The following is a 19,959-nucleotide window of genomic DNA, read 5'->3' as shown; positions in this document are numbered from 1 at the left end:
GGAAGCTTACCTTTGAATTTACCTTTGCCTCTGTGAAATCTTCTAGCCAACAATGCTTCCAATTGTTCCACATCTTCTACATCTGTGGTACTATCACTAGATGCATATTTTTCCTTTTTCTTCTTCTTCTTTGGTTTTGCCTCCTCAATGTCCTTTAATGATATCTTGGCCTTGAAAGTAGATTCAAGATTCTCAGCTTTGTAGTTATCAAAGTTGGATAACTCAAATGCAGTAAGTCTTCCTATTATTCCTTCAAAAGTTAGTGTGTTCCCTGGTACACATCTTAACCCTTGTATGGATGATGGGGAGCAAGGTTCTTAAAAATTTTCTATTGACAATATCATCTTCTAAATGAGCACCCAAACTTCTTATTGCACTTACTACTTCTTTCATTCTAGAGGCATATTGAGCAACATTCTCACCTTCCTCCATTTTCATGTCATCAAACTTTCGTCTGAGGATTTCTCTTTTTCTCTTTGAATGTTCTAATCTCCTCCATAAATATCAATCAATAATTTCCACATTTTGAATGTATAATTAAATCCCTTGATGTCATCAAATTCGACATAGTTGAGCATTGAGGCAATCTCCAGCATTATCTGATTCTGCTTCTTCTTTTTATTCAAATCTTTTGCAGTAGGTGCTCCAGCTGGATCAACATGTTACACTTCAATTGAGGTTTTTGCATGATCACCTATTGATCCAAGTTTCAAATTCATTAAACCTTCCCATGTAGCAAAGTTATCTTTGTTGAGCTTGGGAATTTCTCTCTTACACATCTTGATCTTCCTACTTCTAGGACTTTTAAACTATATAATAGATGGCTCTAATACCAATTGTTAGAAATACTTTAGAATAACTTGGGAGGGGTGGATGAATTAGTTATTTAAGGTCCAAATGTCTTGATAAAACTTTTTCATCAAGTATAGTGAGCCCAATTAAACTAATCATGTATCCAAGCTAAACTTTCTACTTAGCAAGTTACTAGATATATACATGCAGGAATAAGACATGAAAGATCAACACATAACACAATGATTTATGTGGAAACCCAATTTGGAAAAAACCACTAGTAACATGCTACTCAATTCTCACTCTTTTGAAGTGATGCCTTGTGAAAGGCTTACCCTCTTAAATGCTACACCACACTGTTAAATGTGACCTGCTTAAATAATTTCAACCACCCTGTTAGAAGTGGGCTTGGTTAGAGGACTTTAGAACATTTACCTAGAATTCCACCTTGTTAAAGGATTTTAAAATTTCTATTGAACCAACCTAAGTCCAAAGGATTTTACCCTAACTGATATAATTTTTAGAGAGTAACAACAAGGGCTTTTGACCTAATACGACTCACAACTTAACTTGCAGATTTTAGAACTCAGTTCAGCTCTCAAATTTTCCTTTCTTTCAATATCTATAGCTCTGATAGCTTATCCTCCTTTCAAGCTTCATCTCCTTGAGTCTCCATGCTCAATATACTAGTGCAATCTCCTATATGGCCACTTATCAAAGCAGAGTCTCTATACTCTATTCTTCCTTCTCAATGCCTTCACCTTGACACCCTTCAACCATTTCAACCTAGCAACTCTTGCTTCTTGACCTATGACTCTTTAAATAGAAGTCTAGAATGCTCTTCCCACTTAAATCTTCCCGCTTTTAATTTTAGATTGAATGGATTAGGTAGGATTCAATGAATCTACCCCATATCTTGTTCCTTCTAGAAACATCATGAAAAATCCTCTTGAATTTTCCCAAAAATGGTTTACCTAAAAATTATGTGCCACCAACTCATCATCCTTATCTTCCATCTAGTTCACAAAGTTCAAGGTAGCAAACTTGTCAGCTTAGATTTAGCTAATCTTTGACTTTTCAAATAATGTAGCAACTCAGCACTATAGAAATTCTAATGCTTGATAAATGTTGTGTTACTTGGCACCAACAACATTTTACTTATGCTCGACACCTACTATGGATTCACTCAGGATCAACTAAGTTTTTACTGATGCTCAACGCTTATTACTTGCTTGACACTTGAAGTCGCTCGGCTCCTTCTATTCACTTGGCACACACTAGATTTTTCATTTGCTCACCACTTACTAAAAATCTACTTGGCATGAACTTAGGCAAGCTTTGAAGACAACCTTGTTACAACTTATTCTTCTAGAGTTTCTAAGTGTAGCCAACCTCTATATCTTCAGGTATACTACCAATACATTATTTTATCATTGCCTTAACTGATCCTTGTATTTCATTACAAAACCATAACTCAACCTTTCCCTTAGGTGCTTTTCTTACATCTTATTGATTAAATCCTCTTCATCAATCAACTAAGTGATAGTACTTAGATCTTTTAAGCAATTATCATTCCAGCAAATAGTAGGTTTGACACCGGTGACAAAAAAATGATTGAAAATGTTCTTTGTTAACAATCTCCCTCTTTGCAACAATCTTCTTTCATCAATAGTGATCTTTTCAATTAGATGTCAATAGAGATACTACATGCCCTCTCATACTACATGACTAATTGCTAAAATTATCCATTGAAATATTTTCTCAACAAGATAGCTCTAATAGGGAGGCTAGCTAAGTGGGTCATTATCTTAAGTGTGTTTGATATTTAGTATCTTGAACAAAATGCTATCAAGGGACAAGCAATTGCTGATCAACTAGTGGAAGGACCGATGAAGAGTCTTCTCCCGCTGAACTTTGATTTTCCTAATGAATCAATTTTGATGCTCACACATCAAACTTGGGTGATGTTCTTTGATGGTTTCTTTACACAATAGGGATCTAGTGTTGGGTTACTATTCATAAACCCATAAAGGTATTCACTTCCTAAGGCATACAAGATCTTGTTTCCTTCTACAAATAATATTGCAAAATATAAAGCTTTCATTAATGGCATGAATATTGTAGTTGAATGGAGAATTGATCAGTTGAAAATCATTACTAATTCAAAACTCATAATCAACTAGGTCAATGATGTATATCAGACCAAAGATGAGAAATTGATCCCTTATAAATGCATGGTAGATGATCTAAATAAATACTTTTCTCATATCACTTTTCAACAGGTTCCTCGAGAAAACAACAAAGTGGTTGATGCCATGGCTACTCTTGCTTCCTTGTTTTAGATGCCAGAGCATGATCTTTGACACAAGTTCTTGGTGGAAATGTTACTCTACCCTGCCTATGACTCTCTTGAATCTCAAATGATCTATTCTATTATAGGACATGGTTCATCCCACTACCACCACATATACTCCTATCAACATGACTAAACTATTTTGGATGGTCTAACCTAGAATAAAAAATGCCACCTTATTAGAAATGCTTCACAATATGTCACTATTGTTGACAACTTGTTGAGGAGAGGTCTTGAAGGAGCACTCCTTAGGTTTCTAGAACTTGATGAGTCCAAATGCACTTCAATCAATGTCCACAAGGGCATTTTGCAAATCTCACTTAAATGGCTTGACACTAGATCATAAACTTATTAGAGCTAGTTACTATTAGCCAAATATGGAGCAAGAGGCAATCAAATATACCAAGTCCTATAAATAATTCCAACTCAATGGGAATTTGATTCATGCTCCAACTAGGGAGCTAATTCTATCTATCACACTGTGGCCATCCCAACAATGGGTCTTTGATCTTGTGGGCCAGATTCACCCGTCTTCTTCAAATGGACACAAGTTCATTATTATAGCTACATACTACTTGACTAAGTGGGTAGAGGCAATACCTCTCTCTATAGAAAATGGAAAAAATGTAGCTCTATGCATCATAGATTACATCATATGCAGGTATGGTGTACCTTCCCCCATTATTATTGATAATGGAGTACAATTTTAAAATAAGGATCTTAAGGAGTTATGCAAAATGTTTAGAATTATGCAACACTAGTCTTCTATCTATTATCCTTAGGGTAATGGTCAAGAAAAAGAATCCAACAAGGTGATCCTTAAGATCTTGCATCACACAATCAAGAAATTTGGAAGGGATTGGCACCTTTAGATTAATCCAGCTTTATGGGCTTACAGAACAAGTATTAGAACTCTGATAGGTACAAAACCCTTTTCTTTATTCTATGGAGAAAATGTTGTGCTGCCAATTAAGGTTTAGATCCCTACTCTAAGAATCTCCATGAAGGGCATCATTATTGATGATGAGTACAAAATATCTTACCTTCAAGAGCTAGTAGTGTTAGATGAATGTCGGCAAGTGGCGTGTGATCATCTTCGAGCTTATCAATATCATATGTATAGAATTTAAAATAAGAAAGTCAAGTCATGCAACTTCCAACTAGGTGATCTCATTCTTAGAGAAAAGCCTAAAAATTAGTAACAAAGGGTACAAAAGGGGAAGTTCGAACCTAACTAGCTTGGTCCCTACATAATCACTACGGTGTTCAAATTTGGTTCTTACCAACTTTCTATAGTTGAGGGAGAGGTGCTCAAGGATCCCATCAATACTCTTCACTTGAAGTGGTTCTATAGCTGATATGATTTTAAAAGCTCTCTATATATCTAAATGTCTTGAAAAAAATCTGAAAATTGCAAAATGTCTTGAAAAAATCATTACCTTGGTGACAACCTAGTAATAGGCACCTTGGTATTACCAAAAAAAAGAGAAAAATACAAAATAAAAATTGAAAAAAGAAAAAAGTGCCATCGATGAAAACCTAACAAATAGGCATCATGGTAGCAAAAAAAGGAATCTTTGTCAAGAAGGTGAGAACTTGGTAAACAAGCGCATCTTGTTTCAAATTCTATATATTACAGCACATCTTTAGGCTCATGTACAGTTGCTTTCCTACTTTATTTTTCTTCTTTTTCTCATGTATCCATGGATTGGATCTTGTCATAGCTTGTGGGAAACACCCTACAATATCATAGGAGTCTCTTTTGTTATAGTCACTAGTTGTTCTAACTACATCTATCTACTATCACTAGTGTCACTTTTTGAGATTCCTTTCATGAATAATCTCTTAAGCATCAATCACTAGTTGTTCTATTTGCATCTACCTACTATCACTAGTGTCACTTTTTGAGATTCCTCTCATGCAAGATCTCTCTAGCGTTAGCCACCAGTTATTCTGACTATGTCTATCTACTATCACTTAGTTTCCTACTAAGGTTCCTCTTATTGAAGATTCCTCTTTGACTTTAGTCACTAGATGTTCTAACTACATTTGTCTATTGTTATCACCCTACTAAAGGGATTTCTTTCATCCATGTTTTGGACATTGACACTTGACATCAATCTTATGACATAGAAAATGAACTCAAAATGTTTAATTCTATTGGGGTATGTTGATCTTTTCTTTTTCTATTTCACTTTCTCTTTACCATGTCCCTTTGAGTGACTCGTTGATGTCTCTTTCGACTAGAGAAGCAAGGAGTGGGGGTATGATCTTTTCCTTGTTTTCTATTTTTGGTTTAGTTCCAATGATTTGGAGCATCCATATAAGAGGGGTGTCCACTATAAGAGTCTACATCTCATATTAGATGGTCATGTGTACCTTGATTCCTTTTATATGGACTCTTCATTGAGGTTGGTTCTTTTGCTTGCTTGTTTGAGTGAATTCCATATGCAATAGTAAATACTGATACTTGTCCTGCTAAGTGAACATACGGGTCACTATGAGTATACTTACCACACTTATGTCTTAGGTTACACATGTAAGGGTTGTTGTAGATAGAATGCTTTCTAAATACTTAGCATAAGAAGGATCTCTTATGTGTTTGCACACAAGAAACATTTTGGTCATCCTAGTGTTTATACTTTGATGCTTATGTTAACTTGCTACATTAAAATGGACAAATGTTCTTGTCATTCTAGCTTCTTGTGCCTTCAATGTTTACATTTAATCTTGAAAAAGCTAGAACATATGTCTTATTCATATTTCCATGATTTCAATGTTAGTGGGAATTGTATGATGTATGGGATTTTACTATATGCTTAGTGATGATAATTTTTGAAGCTCGGTAACCAGACCTGGGGTTGTATCCAGTTTAAGGTTGAATCTAGCATAGGGCTATATTACTATTTTGCTTGCATAAGTTCAATCATTCAATTACTTACATCTTCTATTATGAGGAATTGTTAGCTTCTTTAAAGTATCATGTTTCTTCATGGCTGCACAAGCATTCAGTCTTTGTTTGTCCTATCGATCTCCATGGGATATCTATCGCTTACAAAAAAAATAAAACACTGCATGAGATGTTAAGTTCATACACATTTTTCATTTCATACATACTATCATAACTCATCTTATGTACACTACATTCATACATCACATCATATTTACATTCATAATCATAAACATAAACATCTCATGTACAACAAATTATAAAGATAGAAAGTGACATGTGCGAGAGTACTCGAATCAAAATCTCATATATTTATCAAAAGTGTATATTTGGAGAAAAAATGAATGTTACTTAAGCACTATCAATATCAAAATAATATAAAATGGTGCTAGCACACCCATCAATACATAGCTAGATCAAAAATTAGAGAGAATCAAACTAACTCTCTCTTGCTCCCTCACCTCCTAAAGGAGTAGGAGGAGGAGCTAGTGATAGAAGAGGCATATCTGGTCTAGCTACTAGGTGTGCACCTCCTGACTCTCAAGCATACTCAGAAAATTGAGGCACCTTCTCAGCCTCATCTGGCACTATTGTTGCATATGCTACAAAATAATAAGTTGCTCAAGCTAACTATAGTCAAATCTCATCCTCCTATTTCTCTGATCTCCTCTCTGTTATCTCTAGCTACTCTTGTAGCTCACAAATCTCATGATCTAGCTCAACTATCCACATATCTCTAAGAACTACCTATATCTATAGCTCTCCTAAATGTCATGATGCCTGTCATATCTACTGTTTGGCCGTCCCAAAGGCCTCCTAGGTCTATGAAGTAGGTTGGTCATAATCCCCTCATCCAACTACTTAGCTTTTCACTCAGCTGGTTGTTGTTCCTCTATGCAAGCCCTTTATCCTCACCTTTGAGCTATCTCACTCCCACTAGCACTTGGATCTAATCCCATTTTCCTAGGATGGATTTGTACCTATCTGATCTAGTGTCTCACCTATTTTAGCTTCTTTGGCTACTATGGTGGTCCCTATGGTGGCTACTAGGTGGTCTTTGTGGTGATCCCTATGGTCCAAGAACTACCATCCCCACTGGATCTATAAAATGTGGGAAGGGATGACTCACAAAATATTCTTGGTACATTGGTGTCATCCCACCATTTGCAACTTTTGGTAAGTAGTCCCACTATGTTGCAACCAAGTTGCACACATCTAGCATGGATCTCCTTGGATCTAATCTCATAGACCATCCACACTCCAAATTTGTACCCAATCATGCATAAGAGTAGTACTCATGTAAGATATCTTGTGGCCTCCCATAGTTCTACCATACCCTTGTCAAAGCAAGTCTCTCTACTATCTACATGGATTGACCTATTAGAGGTCATGAAGTAAACATATGGATTAACTCATGGGGTGCATCATCCTAGTCCTCAGTCTCTTGCTAGGACTACCATACTATGGACACCAATTCATCCTATCATGCCCTCCACTGATCAGTCTTCCCTAGAGCTGTCTGGGTAAGCTATCCTCTGTATCTACATATATATGTCTCCATAGGCTCCCTCTCATCCTCAAAGATGGGCCTCATGACTAGCAAGTGCTCCCATGCATAGATCTATAGAATGTATACTCCAGCAACCATACTCTTCTTCTCATGATAGACTATCTCATACATCTTATGATACATATGTCTAAGCATGCACTAACCTCACCCATATCTCTCCAAGGTTTCTAACATCAACTGGAGAATCTTGCCCCATTTGTACTCTAATCCATGTTGGCCTCTATCTCACATCAAGAAGCAACTAATAAATATGCCTAAAAATGATGCCAACCTATGAGTTGGACTATAGGTATGTACAAGCTCATCCCACGTGATCTCTCTACCCATAATCAAGTCCTACTAGAAAATGGCCCTTAGTGTCACTATACCTACTCATAGAACTATGTCATAAACCACTCTCAATCCATGGAATGGTATGCAAAGAATCTTGTAGATGTCCTTCGATGTCATTGTCATCTCCCCCTTGGGCAAGTGGAAAATGTTCGTCTCTAAATGGAAATGCTCCACTAATGCTGTAAGCAAGTTCTAATTCACCAATATTGTCGAAATCTAGCATAGATATGATAGACCCAGTTTGTCTATGTGAGCCATCTCAGCATTAGTGAGCTATTGTAATAGCATCCTATAAGGTGGATAGTGTGATCAAAAGCTGATATCTAGGAATGTAGCTAGGGCACACAAACACAATAGGAAAAGAATCAGTCTCTACTAAATAAACACAATGAAACAAAGCACAAAATTACAACAAAAAATAAAAATTCAAACTTTAAAACTTGCAATTAACACCAAATTTCCAAATTGCAAGTTCTTGTGTGAGATTTCACATCTTTGTGCAAGAACACAACTATTCACACAAATAGAGACCAAACAATTAGTGAAAAATGAAAAAGAATTAGGTTTTCTAGCATGAATCATGGGTATCTACCACGCAATGAAACCCATTGACCCATGCAATGAAGTACTAGGTTGGTACATCTTCACATGGAAAGAGATTGGTCTTGCATGAGGAGAGACATCCTTGCACAAATTCTGACAGAGAAAAATTTAAAACCTATTAAAAAAGTGCTAAAAAGACTCGAAAAGTGTGCAAACTTAAAAATAGAGCAAGGTTATCGACCACTCATTGAAGGTCCATACTCCACTAGCTGACTATGTCATTGGGAGTGCTCAAACTATTGAGAAGACACGGGGACCACCATTTTTGCCTCAGAGCTTTCTTCTCCACTAACAACAAAAGTGCAAATGATTTTAAAATGACCTTTTAGGCCCTTATATAGGTTTTGACCTAATTTTTCAAAGTGCTTTGATTGGTGTGAAAATCACCTCCTAGCTAATTTGACCATTTTGAATCCATTATTGAGATCAAATTTGAAATCTAACACACTTAAATAGCTCAAAAACACATTTTAAAATTTTGGGATTGACGTTACCAAATGCTTGTGCAACCAAATTTTTTTAATACTTGGTGAATCTTAGAATCTTCTCAAGTCACAATTTTTTTGAATTTCTAAAAATTCTAGAAAAAGTCAACTATGTCAACTCTAGTCAACCTTTGGTCAAACTTGGTGTTCTGGATCTCAAAATCACTCCGAATTGACTCCAAATTTTCTTCAGATCCTTTTGATCTCTTTTATATTCTTTTGAATCTTGGATTTTTTTTTGTATCTCTTGATATATTGCTCTACATCATATTTCTAGTGTGTCATCTTTCAATTTCACTCCTAAGGGGGTAGGATGATTACATCATTGAACCTGGCTTCAACTCTATCTAAATCTTATGTGCTCATCATTTAGGGCATCTCATCACTCAGGGCATCTTGTTCCACTCTATCTGGCATCATCATCATCTATTTCATCTTTTGATTAGCTGATCACATCTTATAGTAGTCTTTATGAGAGTTTGATGGATGGGTATCGGTGTAGTCTAAACCTAGATTTGTGAGGGTCAAGCCTCACTCTGGGGATGATTTTATGACTTATGATGGGATCTTGCTATCTTCTGTAGCTCAGTATCTAGGTGTTCTATCTGGATCCCTTAAGGTTAAGCTTCATTCTAGAGATAATCTTTAGAAGCTTATCAATCTAGGTATCTAGGTGTTCTATCTAGATCCCTTAAGGTTAAGCTCCATTCTGGAGATAATCTTTAAAAGCTTATCAATCTAGGTATCTAGGTGTTCTATATGGATCCCTTAAGGTTAAGCTCTATTCTAGAGATAATCTTTACAAAGCTTTTCATCTAGGTATCTAGGTGTTCTATCAAGATCCCTTAAGGTTAAGCTTGATTTTAGAGATAATCTTTAAAAGCTTATCAATATAGGTATCTAGGCATTCTATCTAGATCCCTTAAGGTTAAGCACCATTCTAGAGATAATCCTTAAACGCTTGTCATCTTGGTATCTAGGTATTCTATCTGGATCCCTTAAGGTTAAGCTCTATTTTGGAGAAAATATTTAAAAGCTTGTAATCTTGGTATCGATGTGTTCTATCTAGATCCCTTAAGGTTAAGCTCCATTCTGGAGATAATCTTTAAAAGCTTTTCATCCTGGTATCTAGGTGTTCTATCTAGATCCCTTAAGGTTAAGCTCTGTTCTAAAGATAATCTTTAAAAGCTTCTCATCTTGGTATTTAGGTATTCTATCTAGATTCCCTAAGGTTAAGCTCTGTTTTGGAGATAATCTTTAAAAGCTTATCAATTCATCTCTATGTTGTCAATTTTAGAAGTAATCCCATTTCTTGATTTGTGGATCATGCTTTCTGATTTTCTTTGAATCGAACATGCTACTCGCACCTTCATTCAAAGAGGGGAAAATGTAATACCCCAAAATTGGCACATTTCTATGTTAACCAACTCTAGTCTATTTTTAATCAATCCAAAGTCCCATGTCACTAGGCAATTCTCATTCTAGATCTCGCTACTTGACTTAGTTGCTAGATGTAGAAAACCCTAATCTGCATTAATCACACTATTTATTCAATTTCTAAAGTATTGACTCAAATTAGCTACATTAAATCTATTGATTAGATTTAATTTAATTTAAAGTGTTTAATTAAATTAAATTATATCCTAAATCTAATGTACTAAGGAATTAAATATATTTAATTTGATAAGCCCTCACTTTGATTATTGGGTTTAATTACTCAATTAATTAAAAATATGCATTTATGAGGTCATATCTCCTTTTATTAAATTAAATAGCCTTCCAAATTCTTCTCTTTAGTTCACAAATGGAAACTCTAAGTGACTTATCTCTCAAATTGGAATTAATTTAGTTAACTTGTTCTCACACTCATGTGAAGCTCAGTTAATTTCTCATCACACTCAGATCTAAAATAATTAACTTCACCTACACAAGGAAGTTTCCATCTTAACTGAATCTCACCTTCAATCTCGATCATCCATCCAAGTTGATCTTGATCGTTGGTCTATTTTGGAATTATATTTAAGAGCCTTCAATTCTGAATTACAGGGGTTGGAATTTGAATTGCATCAAATTATTGCCAAACTGTGTACTCATTTTCTTAAATATTCTCATAGCTTTCATTGTTTAGTTTTAATATCATATAGATTAAAATGCAATCATATAGTTTAATTTGCTTGATCTATTATTAGATTAATTAGATCTCTCATCTAGATTAATTGTATTATTATTTAGCTACATAAATCCTTCATACTAAAAGATCTGGTTGCCTACTTCTCGACTAATTAGATTTCTCAAAGAATAATTCAATGTTTATTCCAGGATGATCTCTCAGGTAAAGACTTTGTTGAAGTGTATGTGAGGATTTGAGGCCCACAATTCACCCATACACGTAACATTTCTTTGTCTTCTATTAGAGGAAAACCTTCAGGTAGTTCAATATATATCCCTTCTTCAAGTTCTCCATTTAGGAAGGAGGATTTAACACCCATTTTCAATATACTTTGAACTTCTTATTTATTGCATAAGCCAAAAACACAATTATTACTTCCAGTCTAGCTATAGGAGCATATGTCTCCTCATAGTCTACGCCTTCTTGTTGTGAATATCCCTTGCATACAAGTCTAAACTTGCTCTTCACAAATTCTCCTTGCTCATTCATCTTGTTTCTAAATACCTATTTGGTTGCTATAACATTCTTTTCTTTAGTTCTACGAACTAACTCCCATGTTTCATTCTTCACAATTTGATCTATTTCTTCCTTTATTGCTTGAATCCAATGATCATTTTTACATGCTTTATTTCGACTCTTATGCTCAACTTGAGAAAGTAAACATAATTCACATATTTCTTCATTTACCTTATTATTGTTTTTGCTCCCAATGTTCTATGTCGAAGGATGATTCTTTGATATACTTTTACAAGGAGTTGTCAGCTCAACTCTTTCTTCTTCTATAGGCTTAGATCTCTAGTCTTCAATCTAATTCCCATTCTACAAATCATTATTAGTCTCAATGATAACTTCCATGTTTTCATGGTTAGACTTTGGATCAACAATAGTTACTAATGCTATATCTTCTATTACTTCATCTTTCTTAAGCAATTCAAGCTCATCATCATAGTCATTCAAGAATATTTCCATGCTTTAAATTATTTATGTTAATTAGAAAGAAAACTATTTCTAGTCTTTATTACTCTCTTAGGACATCTTGACGAAAAATGACCAAACTCTTTACAAGTCCAACAAAAAAAGTTTCCATACCTTCTAACTCTCTTTTTATAAGTAGTTCAATTTCTTCTTTTATCTTCTTGTCTTCTTCAAATTTGGATCTATCTTTACTTGTGCTTCTATTCTTTTGTATGCAACAAAAAGATTCTAGATCTAGAAAATCAATTCTCACTTTTGTACACAATTATGATATCTCACCAAGAAGCTCCATCTTCTAGGTGTCAAAATTTCCTCCATCAGACTCAAGACTTCCTTTTTTGAAATAAATTGCCACTAATCTCCCAAATTTATTAAGATTTTCTCTTCAAGGATCTAATGCCCTGATACCAATTTTTAGAATATATAGTCCGCCAATATAACTAAGAGAGAGGGTGAATTAGTTATCCAACTATTATCACAATTATCAACCTTAAAACTCAAACATTTGAGCAATATAATCAAAAACTACAACAAGATACTCATACACAATAACACCAGCTTTGTTAACTAGGGAAACCCTTGATTAGAGGGAAAACCCCATTGGGGATGGTATCCACAAGATGATGTACTAATATAAATATTTTTTGTTAGAGGATGGACCCAATCAGGAGTCTATAACAACATTCAGTATATATCAGTCCCTATTAGGAGATTTTGAATCCTTGTTAGGAGATTCCAACCCTATTAGGATTTGTTGAATATAGCTAGATCCATTGCCCAAATAACTACAAGGGAAACACCAATGAACCTACTGTGTCTGTATTATTCCTTGTAGAATAATAGAAATGAATAGTACTTCATTCCTCTATCCTATTAATTGGGTCTCTACTTCTTTTGATCTTGTAACTAGATCACAAAACTCACACCCAATAATCCCTTGGATCTCTTACTTGCATTCAATAAACACTCTACTCTTTTTCACACTTTTCACTTCATACAATGATCACAACACTTTTCAAACAAGGAAAACGTCTTTTCATTATACCATATCTTCAAAATAATTTCATGAGTCGGCCTTGATGCTTTCCCAATTCATTATAATAAGATAATTAATTAATTACAATTATAAGATCACTGTCGGCTCATAGTCTATATAAAAATTTGCATGCGCGATACTAGGGCTTGTGCATCTACTGATGTCATCATCTAACCATCCTCTATCACTTTCTGACCATGCATCTCTTTATTACATCTCAGATGAAAGATATAATGCAAACATCAGAAATTGCTTTTCAATCGCACTAGTTCTTCGCTGCTCTTAGTAAATCAAGTACCACTTCCATACATATTTGATTTACATGCTACATATTGAACCATGTCATTAGGAAACTATACTAAAGATTTTTATGAATGCATACCACCATTCAAGAAAAACCTTGTCTATACAAGTAAAATCTCTCTCTCCTATTCTACCAATATTCACAAACTTACTGCTATGTTGACATCAATGAAAAAAAAAATCATGAATGCAACATGTTAGTAATCTCCAATTCTTGGGATATGCCCCCAATGTAGTATCATAAACATTCATGCTAATCAGTCTTTGGTCAACATTCTATTCTCTTAGTAATCTCTCACTTTTAATCATATTAAGATATTTTCCCTTAGTGGGTGGTGACTCAGTCAAAGGTTTAGTAGCTAGTTTTTTTTTAAAGTATTGTTTGAAATCTATGATAAAAGGAGAAACATGATATCATATGTGAAAGAAAATATAGAGGTTCCTTTATATACAAAACTACCTCAAGTTGGTAGAGAAAACCAGCCTAGGAAGAAAGGTGATTCTAGCCACACATGGAAACCCTAAGACAATGTATTGGCTCACTCTTAGTACTAACATGTAATAGAAAGGGAATCCTCATCTTTAAATTTTGAATTTGAGAAAACTAGCCTTCTAGGAGAAATATACATCACTCCTTTGCCTAAGGAGATATTATATCAAGATAAAATTGTTTCTTTCATAGGAGATATTACTTTCATACCTAAGATATCTAAGGAAGTAGATCAATGCTAGAGATATAAGAACACCCTAGATAATAGAAAAAACCTTTGGCATGTTCCATTTGTTGTGAGAAACCTTATAGATGTAAGTAAACCTGCATATTTAAAAACCATCTTTATAGATCTTGATGACTTGTTGTCTAAAATTGAAGTACTTAGGAAAAGAGTTTGAGAGGAGTACACGGAATACATATCTTTGGAAGAGCAGAAGGAAGTGATTACCATGAATTCACTTATAGAATGGGGAAGTCTTCTTAGAAAAATGAAAGCTCTTAAAGAGAAAAATAGGAATTTGGAAAAGAAATATTTAACTTTACATTTAGATATATTTGGAGATATGGGAGAAATAAGGTCTAAGGTTCAAGATCACAAAAATTTATATGTGAAAAAAGGGACCTATTATTTGTCAATTTCAACCTTATAAACCCCTTGAAGAGAATGTAATAGATCTCACTACTAAGAATGTTGATAAAGGAAAACCAAAGGATGTTGTTATTTAGATCAATGAACCTCCTAGTTCTCCTAAGGTTTCTAGTATTTCCAAGATAGATTTGGAGTTGGAAAGGGATACAAAGAAAATAGAAGATCTAGCTAAGGAATTGGAGAAGGTTGAAAGTGAAGCTAAAGTAGCTGAAATGAAGAGGAAAATCCAATTCCTAAAATCCACCTCTTGTCTAATAGTAGGGAAAAACTAGGTCTCACAAGGTGTATCCTCTAGCCAATATGTGGTCCTATGACAAGTAGTCATGGAATTTCCCAATCAATACCACCTTCCTCTTCTACTACAACTTGTCAACTAACTATAGCCCAACAAGGAAAAATTTCTATGCAAACCCAAGATATTAGTCCTAGTTTTTCCAATGCATTAGGATCTCAAAAAAGGCCTATTTACATGGAATGGTATAAGAAAATCTCATTTGTAGGTATCCCTATTTTTCCTCATCCCATCCCAAATGAATTGAGGGATAAAGTCACAAAATTCTCCTAAGATAATTCCATTAGTGGCGAAGAATAGTTTAGAAAGTTCACTAACATGCTAAATAACTATGAGGTGGAATTTGAAAATGTTGTTATGAAATTATTTGTGCACTCACTCACAGAAGATGCCAAGGATTGATTTAGAAGATTCCCTAATGACAACATTGCTTCGTGGGATGATATGGAGAAATGCTTCAAGGAATAGTATGGTGAAAACACTAATGCCAGTTTTGCCTTGAACGAATATAATAATATCAAGAAGAAATAGATTGAATCCACATTTGATTTTAATGTTAGATTCCAAAAAGGTATGTTCAAGTATTTCAAGTCATGAGATTAGGTGAGAATGTGTTCTTTACTATATATTTCAGTGCCTTTGATAGTAAAATAGTGTACATATTGAGAGACAAGGATCCCAAGACCTTGAGGGATGATTTTGGGATAGCTGCAAACATTAAAAATAATAGGAAAGAATTAGGGAAGATAGGGAGAAGAGAAGATCCTAAGCTTTTTAATTTGAGGGGTAACAAAAAATAAGGAGATAAGACTAGAACGACCAAGAACCCTGAGAAAGATAAAATGGATCAAGTCTTGAATTTTCTAAAGAATTTGAAGCCTCCAATCAATAATGTAAGTAGGCCTAACACTGGTGAGAAACCAAAGTTCAACAAAAATTACAAGAAAAATAGAATGTAGAACTACCTTTACAACACACAATGGAAAGATGGAAACCGCATTAGTAACCTTATGCAAGGTAAAAATGAGATGAATACACTAGATCCATTATAGAGGAATTCTATAAATATGGTAGAAAAAATGCCTTGGTGTGTGGTTTTCCAATCCCCCCATTCTCCTAATTATTATGTTGTATCTCAATCATTTTATGCATCCCAACAAACACAATCTAAAGAAGGGGATGAAGAGAAGGTCATGATAATGCAACATTCAATATGACCAATTCTTGCAATGACTATGAAGAATCTAATGCTAAAGAATCTAAAATGCATGTGAGCAATCAGTGAGACATGTATCAAATCTACCACTAGCATATATTTTTAGATGATAAAAATTAAGTTGGTGAAAAAACATGCAACATGATTTCAAAGGTAGGACACATGAATTTGAGAAAACTTTCCAAGGAAGAAATTTTCAAGATTAACTGCTAAGATGGTTACTCAAGTTCATAGTACTTATAACTAGAGAAATAGAATAGTAAATAATATTGTTGGAAAGGCTTTAGGTATTTTCATCAAAGATGTAACCCACAAAATTAATGAAAACAATAAAGAAAACTATTAAATGGTTGTCAAGGTCAAGGATGTTAAGGCTAAGAAGTGGGAACCTAAGAAGAACATGCAAACCCAAAATGTAAGCCCTATTAAGACAAGTTCACAGGAAAACATGCTAAGTCCTGATGCTATCAAAAAGGTGGAGGGCTTTGTTACTCAAGTGCAAGATGATAAAGATAACTCAAGTAAACCTCTAATTTATGATCCTATTGATATAATAACTATGTTCTCACAAATTATTGTGAACATTCCTCTATGTGAGATGATTAGGATAGAATAACATAAATGAAACCCTCTCTATTTGGGAGCACACCTCTCAAGTATTCAAATGTATCTTTAGGAAAAGGCTTCATAAAGATATTTGCAGTCTAATCTTTAGTACTCACATACTCTAATCTAATCTCCTTTTCTATTTCTTTCTCTCTTAGCACATGATACCTAATAGGTATATGCTTATTCTTAGAATGTAATACACAATTCTTAGACATACTATTTTTTTTTTTATCATAGTAAATGATAACGGGTTTATTCAAACTCAATTCTGATATCCTTTAGTATATGCTTCATCCACATAACTTGATTACAATTATTTTTTGCTACAACATACTTTGCCTCAGTAGTACTCTATGAAATGGAATCTAGCTTCTTTCTCAACCAAGAAACCAATGTTCCTCCAAGAAAGAATGCTCCAACACTAGTACTCTTTTTTTCATCCATACTACCTACCTAATCCACATCAGTATATGCACATAGAGTGAAATGAATCGATCTATAATACCAAATTCCATCGTTAGATATCTCTTTCAAATATCTAAATATTATCTTCACTACTACAAAATGATACTCCATAGGATCAACTTGAAATCTAGCTACAATCTTGACTGCATTTTCTATGTCTAGTCTTATATGCATTAGATATTGCTAACCTCCAATCATGGATCTGTACTTCTTCTTCTCTACTTCTTCTTCATCATTACCTCCAAAAATGATGTCATCAATAAATATTACAATAATCAGCAAACCATTTTCAACTTCTTTCAAATAGAAATTACTATCTACCATACCTTTAGCAAATCCAAGCTTTTCCAATAATTGTTGAACTTTGGACCATATAGAGCTTTCTTTAGTCTAAATACCATGCCATTGTATTTTGATAAAAGAAAACCTTCAAGCTGCTCAATATATACCTCTTCTTCAAGTTCTCCATTTAGAAAGGCTGATTTAACATCCATCTGATAAACCTTGAACATCTTATTCTTTTGATAAGCTAGGAACATCCTTACATCTTCCATTCTAGCTACAGGTGCATATGTCTCCTCATAGTTTATGCCTTCTTTCTATGAATATCCCTTGCATACAAGTCTAGCCTTGTTCCTCACAACTTCACCTTGCTCATTCATCTTGTTTCTAAATACTCATTTGGTTCTTATCATAGTGATGCAGGACCATCCAGAGGTATAAGGGCAATCTTGTGTCACCCAAAAAAATGTACTTAGACTTAGTTTTTGTTTCATGTCTTTTCATTTTTGGATACCCATTTGGGTCAAATAAAGGTTCCAACTCTCACAGTTCCACTATCAGTAAGCTAGAAAATCCCAAAAAAATAGGAGCATGCAATTTGGCCATCATTTTGGTGACCTAGAAGGTGTGAATTGGCCAGATGAATATAATTGTGATTTAGAGCATTCCAGAAAAAGAATCAGGTCAAAAGGCCCCACGGTTTGAAAGTTATCGCAGTTTTTTGGGTTTTGGAGACCTCTTAAGAATGCTTCAAAGTTAGGTTAGAGGCATTAAATGACCTTGAAAAGGGCTTAAAAATTGGGGATGAGTGAAGCTGGTCCATAGGGCTATAGATCACTTCAAGAGCTTTTCAAAAATGTAAATGGTTCATCAATCGGAGCTACAGTTCAAAAGTTATGCCACCCGGAAGTTTGGTTACCATTTTTGGATTCTTCTAGATTTGCACCGACTTCTACCGTAGCTTTCAGAACCTTATATTTGGTTGGTGGATGCCTACTAGCATTCTCTAGAATGTACTCCTAGTCCTTAACCCTCTGGGATCTATTTCAGGAGATTTTTGGCATTGTAAAGTTCGGAGTGGAGTTTGAGAGGAGGTACTGAAAGGAGAAATTATCTCTAGATTTATGCTATTGTAAGCCCTTAGGGCATGTTTTGAAGTTCATTTTCTCTGTACTGTTTGTACTAGCTTATTTTCTCAGTTAATACAATTTTCCTTTTTTTTTGTGTCCACTCTATTCTTGGGTTGTGTCCCCATCAAGTGGTATCAGAGCCAATTTTCCTGAGTGTGTAGACAAAGCATCGACTGTGAGGCAGTTTGCACCAGGACTGTGTGGTTGTGGGTTTGAGTTAGAAGATGCCTCCATGAAGAGAGCATGGAAGAAGAGCCAGAGTTGTTAATCCTAAGGAGGTTAGAGCCCTCCAAAGGCAGGTACAAGCATTGCAAGAGTAGCTCCGTAGAGGAGCAAATGTTGCCGCAGGTGACGACAGTGAGGATGACAATGAGGAAGAAGAAATGGGACCAGAAGGGTAATTTGATGGGGAAGTTCTGAATCCTGTAGAGGAAAGGCCTTTTAGGGCCATTACTAAGTTTGGGAAAAGACCCACAGTTGAAGTGGGTGTATTTGTAGGAAATCTGAAACCAGATGAGTTGATCGATAGGATCAATGAACTGGAAGAATACTTTGAGTATGAGGATATCAGGGATCCAGATAGGGTTAAGTTTGCAAAGGCCAAACTGAAAGGCCATGCCAAAATCTAGTGGCAAGAGGTCCAACGGGAAAGAAACAGAAGAGGAAAGGAGAAGATCACAAGATGGGATCGCATGGTGGACAAATTGAAGAAGCAGTTCATTCCTGTGGACTATGAGCTTGATTTGTTTAAGAAGATGCATGGGTTAAAGCAAGTAGGAAGATCAGTCCAAGAATATACAAAGGAATTTTACCAACTCTTGATTAGAGCGGGGCATGCAGAAGCAAATAAGGAGAATGTTGCTTGTTATATCATTGGGTTGTGACCTAGCATTCAGGAGGAAATAAGTCTGGTAAGAATGACCAGCGTTGAAGAGGCATACCAATTTTCCCTATGAGTTGAAGAGAAGCTAAATAAAAGGTTTGAAGGAAGACAAAGAGGGCGTGGTCAAGGAGGAAGGGGAAGCAGTAGGTCATCTGGAGGCCGCAATGAAACCCAAAAGAAAAATGAAGATGAGGGTACTAGCAGGAACCAGAGGAATGAGGGTTTCAACCGCTCCCGTGATCAAGACTTTGGAAATCAGAGAGGAAGAGGTAGAGGACGTGGACAAGGAAGAGGAGGCTTCTGTGGTACCTATTTCCATTGTAATGAAGAAGGTCATCATGCCTTTGAATGCCCTCAATGACAAGGAAGG

Source organism: Cupressus sempervirens, chromosome 7 (assembly GCF_028749045.1).
Source record: "Cupressus sempervirens isolate cs-2001-9-10 chromosome 7, ASM2874904v1, whole genome shotgun sequence".
NCBI classification, from domain to species: Eukaryota; Viridiplantae; Streptophyta; class Pinopsida; order Cupressales; family Cupressaceae; genus Cupressus; species Cupressus sempervirens.
This window is presented reverse-complemented; position numbering follows the sequence as displayed.